Consider the following 26089-nt stretch of genomic DNA (forward strand, 5'->3'; position numbering starts at 1 on the left):
CACTCAGGATCCCCTTCAGACCCTTGCCCACACCACATCTACAACAAAGCCGACTCTACCATCGCCCCCCAACTTCGAAAGGTCATCAACCTATCCTTCGAAACCACAACTTTCCCGGACAGCTGGAAGCACGCCGAAATCCACGCCCTCCTTAAGAAACCCAAGGCTGACCCCAACGACCTCAAAAACTTCCGCCCGATCTCCCTCCTCCCCTTCCCGGCGAAGGTCATCGAGAAGATCGTCAACGCTCAGCTCTCCCACCACATCGAGGACAACTCCATCCTGGACCCCTCCCAGTCCGGTGTCAGACGCAACCACAGTACCGAGACTGCGCTCCTCGCCGCCACAGATGACATCAGACTACAAATGGACAACGGCGAAACTTCTGCCCTCATCCTCCTGGATCTTTCCGCTGCTTTCGACACAGTCTGCCACTGCACCCTACTAACACACCTCCACGAAGCCGGAATACAAGAAAAAGCCCTCAAATGGATCTCCTCATTCCTCTCCGGCAGAACCCAGAGAGTCCGACTCTCACCCTTCCGCTCTGAACCCACCAACATCATCTGCGGGGTACCCCAAGGCTCCTCTCTGAGCCCAACGCTGTTCAACGTCTACATGGCCCCCCTCGCACAACTGGCCCGTCAGCACAACCTCACCATTCTCTCCTACGCCGACGACACCCAGCTCATCCTCTCCCTCACTAAAGACCCACACACCGCCAAAGCCAACCTCCACGAGGGATTAAAATCCATCGCCGAGTGGATGTGAAACAGCCACCTGAAATTGAACTCCGACAAGACGGAGGTTCTCATTCTCGGACGCACCCCCTCGGCCTGGGACGACTCCTGGTGGCCCACCGCGCTGGGACCCCCTTCAACGCCAACCAACCACACATGCAACCTCGGTTTCGTCCTCGACTCCGCCCTCACCATGTCCAAACAGGTCAACGCAGTTTCCTCCTCCTGCTACAACACCCTCCGCATGCTCTGTAGAATCTACAAATGGATCCCAATGAAAACCAGAAAAACTGTGACTCAGGCCCTCGTCAGTAGCAGACTAGACTACGGCAACGCACTCTACACAGGCATCCCAACAAAAGACCTCCGACGACTCCAACGCATCCAAAACGCCTCCGCCCGACTGGTCCTCGACGTACCTCGCCGATGCCACATCTCCCACCACCTGAAGGACCTCCACTGGCTCCCCGTGGACAAGAGGATCACCTTCAAGCTCCTCACCCACACTCACAAGGCACTCTACAACGCCGGACCCACCTACCTGAACAACAGACTCAACTTCTACGTCCCCTCCCGCCAACTCCGCTCTGCCAGCCTCTCCATCGCCATCGTTCCCCGCTTCCAACGCAAGACATCCGGCGGCAGATCCTTCTCCTACCTCGCCGCCAAAACCTGGAACTCCCTCCCGACCCCCCTACGACAGACCCAGGACCTTCTCACCTTCAGGAGACTCCTCAAGACCTGGCTCTTCGACCAATAGCAGCAACCCCCCCCTGCTCCACAGCGCATTGAAACCCTTACGGGTACGTAGCGCGCTTTATAAATATTGTGATTGATTGACTGAGCTAGAGGCCAAAATCCACAACTAGGCACTTTGCAAAAAACAGCTCTGTTTTCTTTGTGAAAATGAGATGTGTCCATGTTGTGTTTTGGGGCTTTTCCTGTTGAGGGCGCTAGGGTTTTCTAATTCAAGTCTGCCTGTTCCTGAAAGATGAGAGGATGGTGATTTTAGCACCGCAAACACTTTGTTGATGCCATTTTCAGGGAAAAAACATGAGCCTTCTTCTGCAGCCCTTTTTCCCCATTTTTTTTAAAAAAAACGACATTTTTGCTGTCTTTTGGCTGATTTCTTGGTCTCCTTCAGGGGAACCCACAAAGTCTGGGTACCTCTAGAATCCCTAGGATGTTGGAAAAAAGGACGCAAATTTGGCGTGGGTAGCTTATGTGAACAAAACGTTATGAGGGCCTAAGCGCGAACTGCCCCAAATAGCCAAAAAACGGCTCGGCACAGGAGGGGAATAGGCCTAGAAGCAAGGGGTTAATAAAACGGCCCTACGCCTCGCACCTCATTCCGTCGGGACGGCATCCCTTTCACACAACGTATTTACCTAAAATACAAACGTATCCTAAAGTTGTATTAGTCAGTTGGAAAGAGGGGAGATTTGAATGCGGGCTCGAGTTTCTAGCAGCTAGTTAAAGGGGAGCGGAGGAGGGAGGGCAGTCTCAATGTGTGAGCTCAGCCGACGGAAGCGGCCGCCTCTGGCTGAACGTTGTTGAACAGCTAGTGACGCGCTAAAACGGACTGGCAGCTCGCGCAGCATCGTCACACAGCGTCACTTCCGACTTCCATTAGGGTCGACTTGCATGTATGGGAGGTTTCCGCAGAGTCACTGTCACATTTGTCTGGTCACGTGACGAGAAGGCGGTCCTTGTTTCGAAGGGTGCGTTTCTCCAGTGGGACGGGTGGTAGAGTAGGCCGCCTCCACCAGGGCAAGGGGTTGGGTTTGGGACAGCTTGCATCCCTCTATGGACCTGATGCTGCCACCTTGCTCCGCCTCTGGCCTGGCACGCGATGCACTGCAACGGCTCTCTAGACCACAGCGATCTCTCGGCTCTGGATCGTCCTCTGCACGAAGCGGGCAGCTGTGTCTTCATCCACTGGGCCCTGTGTTCGTGAGTAGCGAGCCGCAGCGCTAGTTTGGTATCGGCGTCACGGCGTGCCTGCGCCACGTATATCGACAAGACTTAGGACTCACAAAAACATAAACTATGTGATATAGAGTTCTCGTAGGCACGGCGAGTTTAGATGCCACCGGAGAGACTGTAGTTTTAAAGTGTTACGTTAAGTAGGATGTATATGCACGCATGGTATTTTTGTTAATGCACCCTTTGTTTAACGATTTACCCAATAGCTATGTTAGTGCGAAACTTGCCGATCAATGTGCTTTTCTCCCTGTGACAAATTGTAGGCTTTCATCCTTACGTTATCGTTAAAATGAGCAATCCTTGTGAAAGGTGATTATGCAACCCACAACAATGAAGCGCATGGACGCAGTTGTTTGAGAACACTGTTATTTTACAGTAACTCGGTAGGTTGCATCCCTACTGCTGAGACCTCTGGTCAGCCTTCCTAAGTAATCTTTTGGGGGTGATTATACGCGGCCCTCTGAAACTCTCATTTGACGCTAAAAGCCAACGAAGTCTTTCACAATATTTGCAGACAATTACTCTGAACACCTAGTTCTTAACTTTTCTAATGTTCTATAACTGCAAGTAGTAAATAACACAAAATACTGTTTATTTGCAAGGTTTCTAATTTTGTGTACTCGAGGAACATTGATGATGGTAGTAAACTGTTTAAGAACTATGAAAGCATACTACCTGAATCAAAGAATAACATTTGTTATTTGGAAGCCCTCCCCCATTTCCCGTTTTAGACATTAAAACAACTTCTACCTTTTTATTGGCTCATTATGAAAAAATATTCTCCCCCCGACCTTTCTTAACACATTCTTTATAGCCGTTTAAACACATTTTTACAGTGCTTTGACAAGAAGGGTTCCTATAGTAAGTCGTACCCGTATGGTGTTGAAATCGAGTCTTAACATATGTTTAAGAAATAACGTAGGCGGAAATGAGCGGTCTGAATCCTAGGACAGAAGCAAATATGCTTTATACCTCGGCCCATTAATAAGTAAGGATGTTCCGTAATTGAACATTAGGTAAGAAGTTTTACTACCTATACGGACTCTCAGAGAAACAAGAATGTTGCTATCCATATTTGACAGTGCCTGGTGTCGAAGTACAAAGTTATCGTGCAAGACTCGAAATCATCTTGAATTCCACTGATGAACTAGAAAAAGTTTTGACAGAGTACAGCATTCGCAGTCTAAATAATATTCAGTATTATTACTCACCTTAGTGGTACTTATTTTTGTGTGTGTGTGCTTTTTTTTTTTGAAAGATGAAAAGGCATGTGTGTTGTGCTGAAACACAAACTTGTGACTTACTGGCGACTCGTGCTTTTACGTGGCTGGTTTGTAACACAAGTAATAATCCTAAATGATTTGGGAGAATTATTATTCCTAGTGTTATGTAGAACAGTGTCACAGGATTTATTCGGTGAGTCTTGTGTGAGGGCTTCATCTTCAGTTTAGGGTGTAAGATTATTTTCTTACATGATTGGAACGCCTTCCCTTCTACCTACCTCTACTTTCTCATTTGCTGTCTTTCGGAAATATCTGAAAACTTGGTGTTCAAATTACTCTAATCTCACAGTTTGCCGTTTTGCAGCTCCAGGAATCGCTTTTCCCAAGCAACAGTGCTTTAAACTGGCGCTACTCATTCGTTCATCCGCAAAAAGAATCCAGAGAATTGACTAGAAGGGAAGTAATGAAAACGTTGTATAGTTCAAGAGCTTTTTACACAAGAACAAAAATATCTCATTGCAAGTCAAACCCAATACCAGGTAGATCCTCCTAAAGGCCCAGCATGTCTACAGGTAGATCTTGCATTAAGACAACCTCTTTTCCAGGAAAAATGTGCACAGTATTTAAAACACAGACAACCCAGATACATGCTTTGTAAGAGTTTGTGCTTCTCTAGACCCTAGAAGACAACACAGTGGTTCATTGCATCTGATGCAGAAATCTGTGTGAAACCTTGAGGTCAATGGTCTTCGAATTCCACAAGGCTTATTGAGCCTTTCGTTTTCTTCAATTGATAAAGAGTACAGTGCAGTTAAGTTGATTAATAACATTTGCAGGGCTACACGTGTGAAAACATTTTATGTGAAATGGGCACATTAAGTAGTAAATAAATGAATGCCTGCAACTAGAAATGTTTGCTCTTTAAAAGAAAATTATTTTTAGATTTGATTTGCATATGGCGTATAAACACAGGCGAGCTAAAACTATTTACAGGGAATATACCCGGCGTATTCGGTTTGATGGAAACATTTCTTTCGGTCACATTTGTGCTGTCAAAGACTTCTAAGAACGACGATTTTTTTATTAGGGGCACAATCTCGTCCTACTATAAAATATGATCCAAGCCTTACATTAGATGCCTTGTAATATAGAGCCCGCCAAGCTGCTGCTAGGAATACGTGATGAGCCTTTTTGGGGAATCATGACACCACCATGTGCAAGGCATCTCCCGAAAATGCAACTTAAAAATGTGAATTGTTTTTGCATAGGGAAATCAGAATTCGACTCTAATATCTGTAATCCTCTAGTTCAAAGTTCGTGTCAAATAAGTTCAACTGCCTTGGGTCCATGTTTTCTGACTTAATATATGGTCACGAATTGAATGAGTTAGTCCTCTGAGCTTCCTCCTTACATTGCTGAATGTGGTATTTTCTCGTGTTTTGGGGAAAGGTGTCTGGTGCTCTGTCTCACTCTTCACAAGCTTGGAGGTGAATAATTGCACTTCGCGCACAGACCACCATATTCCTCCACATATGTTTACCTTTATACAAACATATCTGTGCTGTCTGGCTTGTATTCGGACTGTGGAGTATTGCTCACCTGTTAACCAGTTGTACTGTGTTGTATATTGTTTCTTGTTCTTGCCTACTTTTACAACACTCTATTCTTACAAATTTGTGTGGTCTCGAGTTGGATCATCACTTGAAGCAATCGGATTGAGAGAGTACAAAGAGCACACCATGTCTACTCGGGAGATTTGGCATGGTTAGTGGGAACAGTGATGATGTGGAGAGGGGGCTAAGCAGGCAGATTCTAGAACAGTGCCAGGAAGAAAGAGGTGGAGGTCTGCTCCTGAGAGGCATGAAGGCAGCGGTCGAAGTTCAGTTTAAACAAAAAAAAAAAAGTATGGGAACTGTGGTGATGCATACAAACGAGGACCAGGTGAGTGAGGGTCAAAGGTGTGGCTAAAAAACAAAATATTCTGTAACTTCTTTTGGTCTTTCACCTTCAGGTAACTAAATAGAAAATAACGTGCAGCTTAAATTAAAAATAAATGCAAGTTAAGTTAATCAGCGAGAAATACACTATTGTACATTATGAAACCTATTAGTTAATGCAGTGCAGAGGTCTGTGTGTGTGTAACTAGAGAGACCCAGAACTCAATCCTAGTTGGTGCAGTGGAGAATAGTGACCTGTGCATGTTTAGTGCTACAAGGGCTCACTCTGTGACAGAAAGCACTGTGAATATGTGAGGAATTATATTAAAGTTGCATTGCACACAAAATATGATAGGCTTCTACAAAACGTACATAAATATTTAAGATAAAGGCCTTTCAAAATACACATTTTAGCAAAATCCAGACAGTATGTAGTTCAGTTTTTTAAAAATAACTCTTTTAAAAACACATGCTTAACAGCTCAGCTGGTAACTCCCTTACAGTAACACTCAAAACAAATAAATCTGTATTATCAGGAAACTTCAAGTGATTCCGTGAATTAAAGCTAATACCGGCTTCCAAGCACCTTCTACTTTTGTAGGGTAATCAGTTGTGCACACTTGCAATTCTTTCAGGCAGCAGGCACCCTGGCAAGAAAGCTTGTTTAGCTGCCTGTCCTTCCCTTGATTTCATAACACAGGAGACTCCCTGCCTTACACTTCAGCTGAAGCAATTCAACTCTAGGAATTAACCATTGTTAGAAATGTGGTTTCTGGTTGTCAGAGTATGCACCCTATACTAGCAGGAACCACCACTCTAGTCATGGTAAGCTAGATACACACTTGCATCAAGAGGAAATGCGCCGGTTCCGATCAGTGCAACATCCTCCATGTGTTGGTTTTCTTGAGTTGCAGCATAGATCTTCACTTCCAAGGCCCTAAGACTGGATTGCCACCTCTTTGCAGAGCAGGACTCACAGCAGACAGATTCCAGGTGCTAGTTAAGGGCAGTTTTAAATGTCCCTGACATTGTGGGAGAACAAGGGGCAAGCCAACAAGCCATTGGAGTCACTCTGAGTTCAGATGAGAGGAGCCCAGTCCTTTCTCAGTGGGGCAGAGATCATCAGCAGGGTACTAATCAAAGCAGAGAGCAGTCCCTTTTTGGAAAGCAGTCCAGCTGAGTTGCAGTCCTTGTAACACAGCACTCCTTACTCCTGGTAGAGTTCTTCACAAGTCCAGTAGTATACTGTCTTGGTAGGGTCAGAGGTGCAGTACTTATATACTCAGTTGTGCCTTTGAAGTGGGGATGACTTCAAAGAAGGGATTTTGAAGTGCACAGATGTCCTTTCTTCCTAGCCCCTGCTCCAGACTATCAGTAGGGGGTAATAAGCCCTTTGTGTTGGGAAAGGAACTCCCTGCTCAGGTTGTCAGCTCCCCCTCCCTCTTCCTGTCCAGGAAGAGCTATCGGAATGCGGAGGAGTTTTATCACACCCACCCTTCCTGTGTTTGTGGCTGTCTAGAGGGAATGCACAAAGTGTAGTTGTCACCCACCCCAGACATGAATTGGAGACAGGCTGAAATGTACACAGAGGAGTATGAGCAGGGAAATGCCCACTTTCTAAAACTGGCATTTCTAAAATAGTAATGTTAAATCCAGCTTTACCATTATGGAAGACTTACCATTCCAAACATATGAAACATGAGACAGCTACTCCTTTCTAATCAGGAATTACAGCTTAAAAGTGTATTAAGGAATTCCCAGTGATAGGAGTAGGCCTCACATTAGTGAAAAAACAAATTTGGCTGCTTATCACTAAGAGGACATATAAAACTTAAACGTACATATCTTACCTTTTACTTACACAGCACCCTGCCCTATAGACTCACTTAGAGCCTACTGTACGGGTTACTTATATGTAATAAAAGGGGTGTTTAAGGCTTGGCAAGTAGTGTTAAATACCAAGTTGAAGCAGCAGTAAACTGCCTACACAGGCCTTGCAGTGGCAGGCCTGAGACAAGTTTGAAACTCTACTTGTGTGAGTGGCACAATCAGTGCTGCAGGCCCACTAGTAGCATTTAATTTACTGGCCCTAAGTGTAGGGTTTACCGCCTTACAAGCAGTGCTTTAAATTGGCCAGTACTGAGTACCAGCACTGTTTTATTTGGAGAAGGAGAGTACGTGCACTTCCCAGGAAAAACATAATACTTTTAATTGGAGAGTACCAGCACTTCTCAGAAACAAGCAGGTACTCTGGTACAGAGAACCTGTGCTTTTATTTTTCCATTTCATTCACTGCTTACAAGTACATTAAAAATAGCAATTGTGTATACACCAATGTCCCCATATTTAGGGGAGAAGCACATTACCATGGCTAACAAGTGCAAAAGTTAATGTGCACAGAGTTCTAAAGCCAACAAAACGGGGTCAGAATAAGAGGAGGAGGAAGGCAAAATGCTTGGGGTGACATTTTCAGAGAGGGCCATTTTCTACCAGCCGTCCTGGGACGGATGTCTTTGCACAAAAAGCAGAACTATTTTTCTTGAATTTAAAAAGTGTAGGCACTTCGTGTCCCTCAGATACCACCCACTTTGACCAATGCCTAAAGGTAGGTGTGTGTTTGTCAGCATCTGTATAGTTATTTTTATGGTTGCTGCAATCTCCATACTCTTCAGGTATAAGTACAGTACCACCTGCCAGCATTAGGACTGTGTGCTTAGTGACACATGGTATGAGAACAAGAAGAGGAAAATCTGAACATCCCCAGGAATAAACGCGATTTCACATGGGTGATGTAACAGTTCAGCTTGAAGTGTTACTCACACTTTTTTGGTATAGAGAAGTTATTATTGGCTGACTGAATTTAGTTTGTAAATTTGTCAGATAATATGCAGGGCATTGGGTTAAAAAAAAAAATACAAGAATCTTTCAGCATAACTATTTTATCCTTACTGCAGGGCTACTCATAAACACTTGCTACGTGCCTGAACTATGGTAGTCTCTTTTGTCGCTGTTGGTATTCATACTTGTGATCAGCAGGTTAATTTCAGATGTCAACACAGGGCGCTGAAGTGATCGGGCAGGAAGGCGAAATATAATCAAAGTTCAAACACATTTGAGTGAAAAAGGCTGCTTTAAGAGGACACGTCCTTGAACAGTTATAATACAGCATCACTAATACAATGAACAGACCTACCAAGTCCCTCTGTTAAACATTTCTGGAGACACAGCCACTGACCCAATCACCTTCCCCAAGCCAAATATCTTAAGTCCTAAACCGTGTCTCCATCGTATCGTATCAGCCCCCTCTTCACGCTCTCCCTGTGCGCACTGCACTTTACCATCTTCCTTTCCTGGAACAGAAGCTCCAACTGTTCAGTACACTCCCACCCCTCTAAACTAACAGTCTAACCCTGGACTATTACTATACTTCATCAGCTGCTTTCCTCCTGCCTAAAGATCGCGCTGCCGTAACAAAGTGAATGACCAACTAATACACAGCATAAAACATTTCGTGGAAAACAAATTAAAGCTGAGGGAATCATCCACGAAATTGCCACCCTTTACGCAAATAAAAGGGGTGACAGGCAGGTTAAAAAACGCCTGCCAAGGCGTCCCCAGGTGTGGAGACAAGGCAAAAGAGGCTGTTGCAAGTTGCAACCTTGACCTATCCTCTAACCCGACTGGCTCTGGTCTAATCAGAATGTTAACATAGCCTCAGATGAAATACTAAATGGTGCAGCTGTCTTCCTTTTAATGAGGACTGTATAACATTTTGGTCATCGTTATGAGCGGTGGTAATCTCACTCTAAGAATTAACTTTGGTGGTGGAGAATAGCATTCACCCATTCAAGGAGCTTGGAGTCTGGCCCTGGCTTCATGGGTGCAGATGCACACGGGGAACAAATAGAAAAAGTTAACAATTGCAGGGACAAATCTATTGGCTTTGCCAGTGTTCGTTGTTATATGCAGTGACCTATAGCTGAATGGTTATTGTGGGGAAAAGTAAAACAATTATTCTCAACAAACCAAGCAAACCCACAAATGCCAGCTGTTCTCTGAAAAAATTTGAAAGCTGAAGAGGTCACTCAGGTGTTACATAGGCGATGATAGTAGGCTTGCCCTGTGTCTTTAAATCCTTAACCTGATATAGTGTGGTTTCTCATTTAAAATATATGAAATAGCAATTGATTTTTTTTTTTTTTTTTTTTTTTTTTTGTTCTGACTTGACCTATTGTGACCAATACTTTAAAATGTACTTAAAGTGGGTTTTGGCTCCACCCAGAAGACGAATACTTTCAAGTCGTATGTTTGGCTGCTTGGAGTAGCCTTCCACTTTCCAGGAAGTGTTTACATTGGAATGCAAGTGGGACTGTGTTCTGATATGAAAATACTCAATCGCCGTCTGTCACACTCATTTCTTTATCGTCTGTATGCTTTTTACACAATGATTTATACAGGCTTTAATGTTGAAAGCAACGCATGAAAACGGAATTTGTGAATTCCTATGTTTACATAGGCACCTTAAAGCAGACCATTTAACTTTGCAAACGCTTATTTTAATGCTATAATAGAGTGGTAAAGCAAAATCTTGCTTTCCTTTTTAGTAGCCATGACGGTAAACATATTATAACTGACGCTCGATCACACAGGAGCAACAAAGGGATTTGCTTCATGGAGCAGCATACATACCTTTGTACTGGGTGTTTTGGTGTTCCTCACACACCTCAGCCGAGACTTGGAGCACCCCATGCTGTTACTTTGCAGGGAAGTGCCCGCGCAGCCCTGCCGGTGCACCACGATCCTGACCGGGGGAAAGTACTGGAGCTTTCCATACCGCAGTGCCAGTGCACTTCGGCATTGACTTGTTGCACCCTCTACTTTTCGAAATCTTGAACTCTGCACTGATAGCGCATTTTAATCTGACTCTGCATGCCCCCTCTTATTCTTACTACTGAAACCCTCATTGAACTCTCACTGCACCCCAACCTCCATTGACTGTACAGCCCACTACTATTACTGTTTTGGAAATCCCACGCAGTTCTGCCAAGGCACTTAACTGCCCATCCCTTTAAATGACGATATTTGACGCTTCAAGGGCCCCGGAGCTCTATCCATTACTCTCATCTGTGGAGGTCAGATGCAGTTTAAAGAAATCTCGATGCCACACATTGTTTTGCTTCTTGCAGGCTGATGAGGAGAGTTGGGAGGCAAGACATTCCTTACAGTGTTGCCTCATCATCGGTGCTTAATTTGTGCTTGTGGTTTCCGGTGCGGGGCACCGGCACTTATTTTTGAGGGCTGGCACTTATTTTTCTGCCTCAAGCAATTTACTGCGAGCAAAGCTGCAAGAGTGAGCTGAAGGGGCAGAGAGCGGCTGTAAATGAATTGGAGAGGCCCTGGGAGGCTTCAGGATTAAGCTGCGTCGGTATTCCGTGCTCGCACATTTAATTGCAGCAGACGCCTGATTTCAGAGGATGGCATTGGGCTCTGGCAAGTTTTTTTTATTTACACATTAAGCACTGCTCACCATACAGATCGCATGCCTGGCCGGAGAAATGCGCACGCAAGACAGATACCAGGTACAGGGCTCCCATGTCCACTGGAGATCCAGGCGTTTGACTCCTTGCTCCCACATATGATGGATAGAGATCAGATGACCTGGACAAGGAGACACTGAAAAGTGAACAGAGCTGAGAGAAGAAAACGTCAGTCTCTGACGCCTTCTGTCATCTACGATCTTTAGAACTGCTCGACTGTTGGAAGAGATTTGTGCTGCTTCAGCAGAATGACTGTGTCGTCCAACCCCCCCCCCCCCCTCCTGAAAAATACTTGTGGGAGCTATACCGCCCTCCTCTGGTGTGTAGGCTGCCACCTTGACTCTTATTACCTTAAAAACCACATCACTTGGCTGGTTAAAGAGCGGACTGTCCTTTGGGCTTCAAACGTAAAACTGGAGGAGTCGGCCCCTTGATGCAGTGGCAAACATGTACAGCATGTGGGTGGCTGCAGGGACCATTGTTCCTCAAAATCAAATTGTAATGCAACCTCCAAGGAGATGAATGTGTGAGTGGATGTATTGTATTAGATTAGAGGTGAGTCCGAATTAGAAGTGTGTTACGCCTTGTGTCTTATTGCCATCATAGGTGGAAGTGCAGCAACATGTCACAAAAGAGGTGGGTTACCTACGAGGGTCCGAACAGGCAGGATACCTTGTCTGTTGGGATGTGTGTATGTGATTAGTCAGGTGCTCCATGGGAGAAGCTTCTAGTGAGTGATAGATTCCTCACTATTTGAAGAACCTGTTTATAGTTGTGCTATGGCGACTGCCTCTGGAGACATTCAAGACCTCCCTAAGCCTCTGCTGGTGACCCCGGTGAGAGTTTGTAGCAGAGCAACCTCGTGCTCCATAGGCAACATGGCAAAGCAGGGGTGGAATTCCTTTAACCTTACACCCAGGACATTTTGTTTGGGGTCAAGAACAAGTTTTCATGTTTATTTTGTCCTCGGGGCAACCAGGCCCAACCCCTACAGCACAAACCCTCTTAGCTACCAGTTTACAAAAGTACAATTTAGCTTCGGGCCGGCATTGCAATTAAGGTAATACTGTCTATATGTTTAATGCTGTTCAAACTTGTATTTATGGTTCATTAACCCTTCGCTGCCAGGCCTTCTCCCCCTCAGGTGGCAGGCCTTTTTTTTGGCTATTTGGGGAAGTTTGTGCTTAGGCTCTCATAACTTTTTGTCCACATAAGCTACCAACACCAAGTTTGCGGCCTTTTTTTCCAACATCCTAAGGATTCTAGAGGTACCCAGATTTTGTGGGTTCTCCTGAAGGAGACCAAGAAATTAGCCAAAATACAGCAAAAATGTCATAAAAAAAAAAAAAAAAAAATGGGGGGGGGAAAGGGCTGCAGAAGAAGGCTTGTGGTTTTTTTTCCATGAAAATGGCATCAACAAAGGGTTTGCTGTGCTAAAATCACCATCTTCCCAGCTTTCAGGAACAGGCAGACTTGAATCAGAAAACCACATTTTTCAACACATATTTGGCATTTTACTGGGACATACCCCATTTTTACTAATTTTTTTTTGTGTGCTTTCGGCCTCCTTCCAGTTAATGACAGAAATGGGTGTGAAACCAATGCTGGATCCCAAAAAGCTAAACATTTCTGAAAAGTAGACAAAATTCTGAATTCAGCAAGGGGTAATTTCTGTAGATCATACAAGGGTTTCCTACATAAAATAACAGCTGAAATAAAAAAAAAAATTGAGGTGAAAAACACCAGCCATTTGTCTCCACATTTTTCTGTGTAACTTTTTCCTGCAATGTCAGATTTTTTAAAAACAATATACCATTACGTCTGTTGGACTCGTCTGGTTGCGGGGATATATAGGTCTTGTAGGTTCATCAAGAACCCTAGGTACCCAGAGCCAATAAATGAGCTGGTTATACAGCAATTCATTTGCTGAAATACAAAGGTTTTCTTGATACCTATTTTCACTCTTTATATTTCCAAAATGGGCACAAGATAAAGTGTTGAGAAGTTGTGGTTATTTGGACATCTCTGAATTCCGGGGTGCCCATACTAGCAATTGAATTACAGGGCATTTCTCAAATAGACGTCTTTTTTACACACTCTTACATTTGGAAGGAAAAAATGTAGAGAAAGACAAGGGGCAATAACACTTGTTTTGCTATTCTGTGTTCCCCAAGTCTCCCGATTAAAAATGGTACCTCACTTGCGTGGGAGGCCTAATGCTCGCGTCAGGAAACGCAACATGGACACATCACATTTTTACATTGAAATCTGACGTGTTTTTTGCAAAATGCCTAGCTGTGGATTTTTGCCTCTAGCTCAGCCGGCACCTAGGGAAACCTAGCAAAGCTGTGCATTTTTGAAAACTAGACACTTAGGGGAATCCAAGATGGGATGACTTGTGGGGCTCTCACCAGGTTCTGTTACCCAGAATCCTTTGCGAAACTCACAATTTGGCAAAAAAACAAACACTTTTTGCCTCTCATGTCGGTGACAGAAAGTTCTGGAATCTGAGAGGGGCCACAAATTTCCTTCCACCCAGCATTCCCCCAAGTCTCACTATAAAAATGGTACCTCACTTGTGTGGGTAGACCTAGTGCTCACAACAGAAAATGCCCCAAAACATTATCTGGGCACATCAAAATTATCAAATGGAAAACTACTTGTTTTTGCAGAGGGGGGCACATGAGTTTTTGGTGCTGAGCTCAGCAGCCATCATTGCCTTCCAAACCCAGACATTTTCTGAAAACTAGACACCCGAGGGATTCCAGGGAGGTGTGATTTGCGTGGATTCCCCCAAGGATTTCTTACCCAGAATCCTCAGTAAACCTCAAATTCAGCTGAAAAATCTCATTTCTGTGTGGGATCACCGCACCGGGACAAATTTCCTACCACCAAACATTCCCCTCAGTCTCTCAGTACAAATGATACCTCACTTGTGTAGGTGGGCCAAGTGCCTGTGACAAGGAAGAGCCAAAAACATGTTGAAATTGAGGGGGAACCAAAGCGGGTCCAAAAGGGCTGTTTGAAAAAAAAAATTTAGCCTGACAAGTGCAGCAGAATTTTTATCGGTATAGATGAGACCATGTTGGGTGGTAGGAATTTTGTGGATTCCGGAAGGTTCCATCACAAAAATGTGGGAAAAATGTGTGATTTCCAGCAAAGTTGGAGGTTTGCAGGGCATTGTGGGTAATAAAATGGTGCGGGGTGTATGTGAAGCACACCACCCTGGAATCAACCAGATGTTTAGTTTTCAGATGTGTTTAGGTCTTGTAGTTTTTTTTTTTTTACATGGCAACGTCCCAAAGTCAAAAAAGTGTAGCCCTCACCATTCCAAGTGGGACGATTTTGAGAGTTGCCAAGCTCTTGTGGCCCAAACGTAAAACCAAAACCCAAAATAATCAAATGTCCTCTTGCTTGCTGTGGGATAAGATGTTTTAGTGTGTGGGGGGAGAGCTTAAAGACTGTTACCCCCTTCAGTTGGGGTGGGGGCATAACCAGGCCAACGGGGATAATTGTCCAATCTGCCCACAACAACTTTGGCCCCATTTATTTGAGGCTGGGGTATGCCCATACCCCCACCCTCCTATTTTGGAAAAAAAATATTTCCCTGGTCTCCAGATGGGCCTTCCAAAAATAGGCCGATCTGCCCCCAAAGGGGGGGGGGGCAGATATGGCCAACAGTAATGTGCCCCATAGGTAGCAACCCTTGCCCAAGGGGCTGCCCCCCTCCCCCCCCAAAACAACACATACACACACCAATCCCTGCTGTCTAGTGGTTTCTGCCCCTCTTGGGGACAGATTGGCCTAACAAAAATAGGCTGATCTGCCCCCAAGGGGGGCAGAAATGGCCTAAATACAATTTGCCCCCCCAGGGGAGCGACCCTTGCCAAAAGGGTGACTCCCCAAACATAAAAACATAAAGTAAAAAAAACAAAAATTATATATATTCCTGGTGTCTAGAGGTTTCTGCTCCCACAGGGGGCAGATCGGCCTAATTATATTAGACCGATCTGCCTCTAGAGGGGGCAGAAAAGGCCTACGAATATCCCCCCTCAATCCCTCAGGGAGCGGCTCTTGCCCAAGGGGCCGCTCCTCTTATGCGTAAGTATTAAAAAAAAAAAAAAAAATCCTTAGTGTCTAGTGGTCTCTGCCCCGGGGGGGGGGGCAGAAATGGCATAAAAACAATTTGGCCCCCCAGGGAGTGACCCTTGCCCAAGGGGTCGCTCCCCACATAAAAAAAAACAAAAACAAAATTTTTATCCCTGGTGTCTAGGGGAGGGACAGATCACCCTAATTATATTAGGCCAATCCGCTGCCAGGGTGGGCAGAAATGGCCTTAAAATGATTTAGCCCCCCTGGGGAGCGACCCATGCCCTCTGATGAGGTCAGCATGTGATTTGCGCACTGACGTCATTAGACGTCACGGGGGAGCGGGGGTAGAAGGGGAGGCGATTACCTTTCCATCCCTGACTGGGGGGATGTGGGCCTGGTGCAGGACGAGCTGGTTTCGTCCCGGGCATGCGGGAACTGTCTGCCAGGACGAGACCAGCTCGCCTCAGGCACCATGGGAGTTAATGCAAAGCCTTTATTATTAGGGTGAACAATCTAAGGAAATTTTAGCACAGACTGCACTACTGTGATTGGTTCCATTATTTTAAAAATAATGTGTACACACCTTTGCAAGGCTTAACAATATGAATCTATGTGTAATGCTCTGAGAATGGACTCTGATCACATGCAGATACTTGATGAAGCTTGAAAGCAAGTTTGATTCTTTGCTGTCAAGATAAAATGTTCACACACAAAATGCAACTAGGAAAAAAATGTTTTGCTAAACAACTGTGAAAGTAACATTTCTTTGAAGCATCATGTAGTAAAATGTGTTGATGCATGCTAAAATATTCATAATGGATAATCTGTGTTGTAACCATTTTAAACAAGATTATGGGAAATATGAAAATAAACCAGCATTGACAAAGCAAACAAATCTGACTTTGTTTGTCAGCCTTTTGGTTTCGTCAGTGCATGTCTAGTTTACCATGGGTTTTGTTAAACTTTATTGTTGTGGGAGTTGCCAGACCCACACCTTTATAACAAACATTGGCAAAACGAAAATATATTTTTTCCTCTTAAAAACAACACATTGTTTTGTAGTCCCTGGCACTGAACACAGTTACTTTGTGTGCAGATATGCTTCTTGTGAAAGAACAGAAGAATGCTGTCACAGTGAAGCCAGCCAGTAGATAGAGAGATAGAACTTTAATAAAAACAAAAGGTCTTGGTTAACGTCGGACCTAATTAGGGACCCAATTCTTAAAGAAGGTCACAAAAGTGCACCCATGATCCTTGCATTAGGGCAGATTTATGTCTTTCATAAATTCCCAAGGATTTTCAGAAGTAGGCCAGGAAATCACATTCCAAGAAAATACTTGTGAACTTTAAAAAAAAAAAAAAAAAAATGTTTTTTTAGCACAAGCAAATATCCCTGCTTAAAGTTGCTCATGTGAATATCTATTGAGCGTTCACTTGTACACTTTCCTCCAACCTTTTATTTTCTTTTTCCCCCAACCCAGAAAGAAGAATTAGTTCTGCTCTTGTCAGCAGTTAATTTCCGACCTTTCTACTATGGAATAAGATCAGAGAACAGCTGGGGAAAACCCCTTAAGCATGCAAGTAGGTTTGCACAGACTCGGCAGAGCATTATGCCCCTGCAACTAGTGCTCGTCGCTACCTCCAGCCCCAATGTGTGATCTGTGGAAAGGTGGCAAAAGAAACCATACTGTAGTAGTAGCCCTGGCATAAACGGATTGCATCCATAATTTGTTCCACACCAATTGTCACAAGAGGAACAAGTGGATTTTTTTCTAGGACAAATACATCCGTGGGACAGGATAAGTAGATATTTTGTTAACATTCCACACCCCTATGATATGAATGCTTCATCTTAGTTAATAATGTCACACTGCTTTCTTGACGCAAATCTTGCCTCTGTAAGAAAGATACACCCCCTTTAATGCACTATTTGCGTGTTAAATGCCTTTGATTCATGTTACATAACATTACGTAAAGGACTTAAAAGTGGGGTGCAGCGATACTCACTTTTAGTTTGACACGGACGGATTGTGCTGCACAGAGAAGACATCATCAGCGGTGTTTTCCAGTTTCAACTAGTAAGGAACCATTTTATTCTATTGAGTGCTCACTGGTTTTTGTAGCTTTAAGCTAAAAATCAGAAATCAAATGTTGGAGAATGGAACCATAAAATGGCATCCAACATCTCTTGAACATTTCCACAAATACAGCAACTCCACTTCACCATTTCCTTAACTTTGGGCATGTTGGGTAAAACTAATCTGTCAAGACAGTTCAACGCCCATCTTGTTAGCCAGACTTGCCAAGTATTTTTCATCTAATATCACTTTTACATGTATCTTGTACAGTGCCAAAGACTAGCTTTTTCCTTGATGGCAAATTAATTTCCATTAAATCGGTAATAGGACCACATATAACGTTGCTTAAATGAACTGCAACATTAAGCAGTATTAAACAAGAATATATCACTTATAACCAGTAGGTTGAATGCAGTGAAAACCCAACGTACAAATCCAAGCTGTGTCTGCTGATCTTTTATCCCCTCACAGAGAGGATTGAGTTACAACCCATTATTGGTACAAAGAGCTGTGCTAGCCACTGGAAAGCTAGAGACAGATGCCTATCTCTTGCACAGCTCAAGGTCCTACTGGAACCTCCAGCCCAAAACTGCATCTGTATTCTTCCCTTGCTCCACTCACAATCCGAGTTGAAAAGCAAATTATTAAAATTTGAGGTAAAAGGAGAGAAACGAATTCCCATTTAGTGGCAGGTTTGTACGAAGTGAAACCAGAAAACAAGGGATTAACTACATTTTGTGATCTTGGGCAAATATTTTATTTCCCTGATCCTCTTTTTCTATATTACCGCAAATGAATGCACCTTCAAATGTCTGAGTTCAGAATACCTGCTATACAAAAACATAGTTTAATTTAGTAGACTGTAGTGTTGCCCTGTCCATAAGAATTTAGGCCACATACATGGGGCACATGACAACTTACTTGCCCCAGTAGTTCACAAATGCTGTTGCCAGGGTAGGAGCATGAAAGGTTCCTCTTACTGCAGTGATATAATGTAACATTTGAATGTCAAAGCGTCTGCATTTTAAAGTAATAAACGTTTTCAGATTTTTAAAGAGACTTTATCATATTTTACTTGAGGCTTGTTGCATGACTTAAATGGAAACATTTTTAAGACTCCGCTCGTACATGGACTCGTATAGCTCAGTGTTAGAAATGGGGTTCCTAGTTGGCAGTTGGTTTGCACCCTGGTCAAGTAGGGACCCTCACTCTAGCCAGGATAAGGGAGATACCCGCTCAGGTAACCCCTGCTCACCCCCTTGGTAGCTGGGCACGAGCAGTCAGGCTTATCTCAGAAACAATGTGTGAAAGCATTTGCCCATAACACACAGTAATAAGTGAATATACTACAAAAGGACACCACACAAGTTTTAGAAAAATAGCCAATATTTATCTATATAAAACAAGACCAAATATGATACAAATCCAACATACAGTAAGAAAAATATGAATTCTGCAAGATTTACTCAAAACTGCAGTTCCTTGAAGTCGATAGCTCCACCTGGGGCTATCACGGTGTTGTGATCAACAAAACCAACAGTTCAGGCCGGCCGCAGCGTTGCTAGCCAGGTACGGTGTTGGGAAGACCTGCAAACAGTCCCTTGGATTTGCAGGGCGTCACGATCCTCGCGGTGAACTCCGGAGAGCGCATCACTGACGTTGTGGTATTGGTTCCGGAGTCAGTTCCGGAGTCGTTGGGCCCTTGAGGTCACACGCGTTGCAGATCGAACTCCAGGCTGATGAAGTCGGGTGCGCCGGCGTGGATGGCGTCGGGGCTGCGATGCAGAGCGGGATGATGCATCGTGCGGTGCCCACAGGTCACGTGCAGGCAGCGGCTCGGTGATGGCGTCTTGCGGCATCAGTAAGACCAGGGCTGCGATGTGAAGCGGTGCGATGTGCGGTGTCCACAGGTTACGGTGCAGGTAGTGGCATCATTGTTGCTGAAGCTGCCGGTAGGCCGAAGCCAGCGGTGCGGTGCTTCGTGACCCTCACGAGCGGTGTCCATAGGCCGCAGTGCAGGCAGGATGCCTGGTGACAACACAGGAGTCGATGGTGCTGGCGTCGGTGGACCGGGGCTGCGGTTTGGGATGGGACGGCGCTTCGTGTACCTCATGAGCGGTGTACACAGGCTATGGTGCAGACAGCGGCACTGGTATCAGCAGGAGCTTCATCATCAGGGATGCCCAGGCTGCGGTGTGAGCAGGTGATGCCGGATTGCGGAGTCCACAGGTCGTGGTGCGAGCAGCGGTTAGGTGAGGTCATCTGATGACCACGTCCGGGAGACCATGGTCACGGTGTGCAGCGGGGCAGTGCGACTCCGTGTAGCATTGGCAGGTCACGGTGCAGGCTATCGTTGGTGGCGTTGCGTGGGTTCTCCTCTTGAACAGCGCAAAACGCACAGTTCCCAGTGCTGCAGGTCGAGGAAACTGAAGTCTTTGGTGTCCCTGAGACTTCTAACAGGAGGGAAGCTCTACTCCAAGCCAGTGGAGAATTTTCTCAAGCAGGACACCCAGCAAAGTTCACCCTTTGAACTCTTTTCAGGCAGAAGCAGCAACTGCAGGCCAGTCCAGCAAAGCAACACAGCAAAAGGGACAGTACTCCTCCTTCAGTTCTTCTCCTGGGAGAGAGGTTCCTCTTTATTCCAGAAAGATTCTAAAAGTCTGGGGGTTTGGGTCTTCTTATACCCAGTTCTGCCTTTGAAGTTGGCAAACTTCAAAGCAAAGTCTCAAGTGTTTGCAAGATCCTTCCTTGTCCAGGCCTGTCCCCAGACATTCACCACGGGGTCGGAGACTGCATTGTGTGAGGGCAGGGACAATCCTTTCAGGTGTGAGTGACCACTCCTCCCCTCCAGCACAGATGGTGAGGTGTGAACAACCCAACTGTCAAACTGACCCACACAGACAATCCACAAACGGGCAGAGTCACAGAATGGTATAAGCAAGAAAATACCTACCTTCTAAAAGTGGCATTTTCAAACAGACAATTTAAAAACCAACTTCACTAAAAGATGTATTTGTAAGTTGTGAGTTCAGAGACCCTAAACTCCACATTTGTATCTTCTCTCAAAGGGAATCTGTGCTTTAAGGATATTTAAAGACAGCCCCATGTTGACCTAAGAGAGGGATAGGCCTTGCACAGTGCAAACCGAATTTGGCAGTATTTCAGAGTTAGGACATATAAAACACACTAGTATATGTCCTACCTTAAACATACACTGCACCCTGCCCATGGGGCTACCTAGGGCCTAACTTAGGGGTGCCTTACGTGTAGTAAAAGCGAAGATTGGGGCCTTTCAAGTGGGTACACTTGCCAAGTTGAATTGGCAGTTTAAAACTGCACACACAGACACTGCAGTGGCAGGTCTGAGCCATGTTTACAGGGCTACTAATGTGGGTGGCATAGCCAGTGCTGCAGGCCCACTAGTAGCATTTGATTTACAGGCCCTGGGCACCTCTAGTGCACTTTACTAGTAAATCAAATATGCCAATCATGGATAAACCAATCAACTGTACAATTTGTATAGGGAGCACTTGCACTTTAGCACTGATTAGCAGTGGTAAAGTGCACAGAGGCAATAAACCAGCAAAAACTGACCTAACAAATTAGGAGGAAGAAGGCAAAAAGTTTGTGGATAACCCTGCAAAAAGGGCCATTTCCAACACCAAGCCAGACCTATGACTCAGTTGTGGCCTGTTTCGCTGTGTTAAGTTGTTGGCATGTTCAGCTGTACAGATACATTAGTAATTACAGCTATATTGTTTTTATTCTTTACCACTGATATTTTTCTACCGTTGAATCTACTTTTTTTTATTTTATTTTTTAAGTTGGCTTCTCCAGAGTTCCATAATGGCAACTTCCTAACCGTTTGATTCCCTGGGCTCTGACTTGCGTCTATTTCACATGCACCACTTCGTATGTATTATCCTGCCTGCCTTATGTCTTGCTCTATAGAAATCCCATCTAACGAACCTAGCAACAAGGCACGGTACGTTGAGACTAACTAGAGCTCATGGCAGAAATTTGTCATTGTTTTCGTTTTGATATTCTAATTTATTCTATATACTGAGATCTCCCTCTTGTTAAACAGGTACTCTAGGTAGAGTACAGACACTTTCGTTTTTTCTATTTGAAGAGCTGTTTCTGATAATTTTGTCACTCGACAAAAAAATTATATAGTTTGTGCCAATCACTTGCATCTTTCTCTACCTAAAATTGCAGACGTTAAACCAACTGTACCGTGTGCTGTCTGCTAGCTTTCAATGACCATTCCCATCTCCCATGCTGGAATAAAAATGTTAGTATAAAGTGCTTGGCTTCTATTTTCAGTTAGGTCGCTACTTTATGAACTACCCCAAAAAGAAACAAAGTGTTAAACATTTAAGTTGCTCCCAACACTGATGATATTCGCCTCTAAATGTTCATATATTTGTACAGACCGTAGAACACTGCGCACGCACAGTTGGAGCCTGGTTCTGCATAAAGCTGAATGGGAGGTAATATGAGGGTTGTAGTGCTCTCAAGGTAGTATATATTGTGGTGGTGAGGAAGCTGGGTATTAATAGCTTACAACGATGACACCTGTCTTGCCTCGTCCATACAGTCACGGTCTGTTGGTCAGTGACTGTCGAGCCTTTTTTTTTTTTTTTTCCGTCTATACTAGTGGTTTCCTGGCAATGCTGGATTGTGCATGTTGTTAACTTACGTTGCACACTTATAGAGGTTTTAATTAATTATTTTTTTGTTTGTTTTCTTCTTTATCAAGAGCTGGCACATTAAGAGAAAGACGAATGATAAGAGGGAGCATAGATCCGACAAGACATGCATGTGACTGACTCTACCCCAGCATTATCTCCCCTTCAGGTGCACGCCCTGTCGTGGTATAGCCTCACTTTCTGTACTAGAAGTCCTGCTCATTATGTGCAAGGTATGCAGTAGTGCAGCATTGGATTTGAACCAATGGTTTCTAGTTCGTTTTAGACTTGTATACAGTCCTAAGCTGTGCCTCGCCACAGGCAATCACCCTAGCTTTTACCTCCACCCTACAGTCGACTACTTCCAGGGACAGGAGAGTTGCTTTGAGCTTGTCTGAATCTCTTATGCTGGAAATATTTTATCCTGGGTCACTGCATCCTTATAGCATATCCTAAGACTTCGCTCAGTACCTTAGGCGTCTTCAAGTTAAAGCCAGCATCCACAAAACAGCCTTTCATGTTGTCATTGACGCTCTCACAGAGTCCTCTTACTCAGGAACAGTTAATCCTAATCACTGCAGGGTCTCCACCCCCTGGGACTGTACTATGTAGTTGCATTCCTGCAGTTGGCTCTCCTGCATTTTTTCACATTCAAAGTAGGTTTCTAGTGTGGTGGGCTTGGTATGGTGGTGACCCTAACATTAAGTTAAACTGGGACTACTCTCAATGGGTGTTTGCAGATTGACTGACCAGTGGATCCATTTGGTCCATGGGGCCTTGAATGTGGGCCACACAAACTTCAACATTCCCTTTGTCCCATAATGCACCCTTAACAAGTGCACTTTGAACTTCACAGTATGCATGTCTTCACCTGAATTCATTAAGAAGGAAATCCAATTTTTGAAACCTAAAAATATGATTCAGTGCATTGTGGTCTTCTCAGAGCCCTTAGTATTAATGACCCTCAATCATAAAGCACAGCACAATACCCATGAGGGTCTCTGGGTGCTGCAGTTGCTAGCAGCTTTGTGGTGCTCTGTTCATTTGAACAGCCATGTCTTGAGTCCTGTCCTGGATTCCCGGAGTGAAGTGGCGTTCCTGAGGTACAGGGGAAGGTTGTTCCAAGCTTTGGCTGCCAGGTAAGAGAAGGAGCTTCCTCCATTGTTGGATTTGCAGATCTGGGGGTGTGTCTGCGAGGAAGAGGGAGGTGCATTGCAGTTATCTGGTCAGTTAGTAGGTCATTTGTTTCATGATGTATGCTGGTCCTTCCTTGTGCAGGACTTTGTATGTGTGGGTCAGCATCTTGAATTGGCATCCCCCCTGGATCGGGAGCCAGTGTAGCTTCTTGAGGTGCGGGCGATGTGAGTCCATCTGGGGAGGTTAAGGATGAGTCTTGCTGCTGAGTTTTGTATTGTCTGTAGTCTCTTCAGGAGGTGTGCAGCCACTCCTACGTAAAGAGTAGTCCTGTTGGCTGGTGACGAGGGCTTCAGTGATGGTCCTTATGGAGTTGATTGGGAGCCACCTGAAAATCTTATGGAATGTGTGTAGGGTGTGGAAGCAGGCGGACAAGACTGTGTTTACCTGTTTCTGTATACATAATTTGCTATCCAACATGATCCCTTGGGTTGCTGGTATGGTGTGTTGGGCGGGTGAAAAGCAGAGCTAAGGAGGCCACCAAGTGTTGTTCCATGGTGAAGTGCTGCTCCCAAAGATGAGGACTTCTGTCTTTTCCGTGTTGAGCCAGAGACAGTTGTCCTTTATTCAGTTGACAAAGTTCGTCATACATTTGTGGAAGTTGGCTCTGGTGGTGAAGGGGTCTTCCAACAGCGAGAGGATGAGCTTGGTGTTGGCAAAGGAGATGATGTACGTTCTGACAGTGTTGGCCAAGGGGAGGGAGTAGGGGGGGCTTATATACATGTTGAAGTGCGTGGAACTGAGGAACAATGGGAGGCCACAGATTATTTTTTGGGTCCCAAAAGTGAATGGTGGGAGATGGATCCTCTGGGTTTTTCCGATGAGGTGTGAGGCGGTCCATTTGAGGGTGTCTCCCTGGATTCCAGTTTGATGGCGTCTGTTAATCAAGATGTGGTGGGAGACGGGGTTGAAGGAGGCTGACAGTTCCAGGAGGATGGAGGCAGTTGTTTTGCCACAGTCTAGGAGGGCCCTGATGTCCTTGGTGGCTGTGTCTTTGTGCTGTGGCTGGCTTGGAATCAGGATTGAGAGTGTCCCAGGAGGTTGTAGAGTTCTAGGTGTTCGGTGAGTTTGCTGGTTGATTGCCTTTTCAAGAACCTTTGCCAAAAAGGGGAGCAGGGAGATGGGCTGGTAGTTCTTTCGAACTGCTGAGTCAGTGGATGGTTTCTTCAGGAGGGGCCTCACTTCAGCATGTTTCCAATCCCCAGGAAAGGGGGCAGTGATGATGGAGGTGTTCAGGACGTTCTTGAGCTTGTCGCCAATCATCTTGCTACCGAGGTTGAAGATGTGATGAGGGCATGGGTCCGTTAGTGCTCCATAGTGAATGTCTCAATTGAATGTCCCTCGGTCACACTTGATGTAGTTTGAACGGGAGCAGGTGCAAGGAGCTTGCCATTTATCCAAGGTGCCAGTTTCTGTATTTGTGTCTCTGTTAGGTTTAAAATCAACCAAGGACATTATAGAACCATGTATGTTGAAGTGGTGTTTTAAAGTTCCATAATGCCTATTTTGAGACGTTTTACTTGCAAGGAAAGGAAGGAGTCTCATGTGACCAGAGTTGGTTCCTGATCTTTCAATTTCTCATCAGAACAAGTGGTGAAAGCGCTAGTACTCAACATCATTTAGACTGAAGGTTTTTTTTTTTTTTTTTGCTGTATTTTTATATGAATTTAATGAATGAACACTTTGTTGACTGCATTGAACAGAGAAATGAACTGTGTAGAATGCTTTTCTTGAGAGTTTTATTGACGTGAAAGTTTGTTGTCTAAAAGATGCAAATAATATTAATACAAAGTGATGTCAAGGGCACAGCTAGACTTTATTCACACGAGTGATGTGTTTTAACTATATTAGATTAGTGGTGTTTGGATGCATGTAAAAGGTGAGCAAAAATGCTGTTAGAGTAGTTAAAACGAAACAAACCAATTTTTAGGGCAGAAAGCAAAAGTAGAGTAGTGTGAAAATTATGATTACAAGCTAGCTTATTTACAGTTTCTGGACAAACTTTCATTGGTTAAGGTAGCCATTTGCTACCGTCTATGATAGTGTGGACTTAAACAGATAAGGACACCTGTAGTATAAAATGCATGAAAACTGGGATTGGAGCTCAAATGCTAAAAAAGTAAAATTAGTTTTTTAGATCAGAATTTTAAAAAGTTAACTTGCTGCATCTGCGGTGGTCCTTCTTGGTGAATATTCTTTCAGAGGAGGATCCTTACAGTTTAATGCACGATGGAAGAATTTGTGCTTGCCTGGAAGGCTTCAAGAGTGACTGATCATCATGGTAAATTATTTGCAAATCTGTTGAGAACAAAATAGATGCTTAGACGCCAGCCTTCTCTTTCTTATGGTTGCAGTTTATGGAGCTGCCTCAGGCTTAATTGAAGGTGATTAGAAGGTGAACATTTACTGCTTCATGTTAAATATTATCCGAATACATACTACGGTATATCTTGTCTGCCCAAGGAATTTGAAACAAATGTTCCCTTATCGTTAAGGGGATGTATATTTTGGGCTGGCCTAAAAACAGCTCTGTCTTTCTTGCCTCATTAGTCCCTAAAACTTCCTAACATAAATACATATATCTATGTATACAAACCGGACCTTTAGGTCA

At 44.4% G+C, this 26089-nt stretch overlaps 1 protein-coding gene across 2 annotated transcripts in view; it reads left to right on the forward strand.

Moving 5' to 3' along the window:
• Positions 1-2338: 2338 nt before the first annotated feature.
• The window catches only part of KLHL21 (kelch like family member 21), a 146279-nt gene continuing 122528 nt past the window's right edge, over positions 2339-26089 (forward strand). The window contains exon 1 of one of the 2 annotated variants that reach the window (XM_069240228.1): positions 2339-2461. The gene's annotated coding sequence lies outside the window, so the exon portion shown is untranslated. Of the gene's footprint in view, positions 2694-26089 lie in introns of both variants that reach the window. The other variant, XM_069240227.1, reaches the window with a different exon arrangement.

This window comes from Pleurodeles waltl, chromosome 6 (genome assembly GCF_031143425.1).
Source record: "Pleurodeles waltl isolate 20211129_DDA chromosome 6, aPleWal1.hap1.20221129, whole genome shotgun sequence".
NCBI classification, from domain to species: Eukaryota; Metazoa; Chordata; class Amphibia; order Caudata; family Salamandridae; genus Pleurodeles; species Pleurodeles waltl.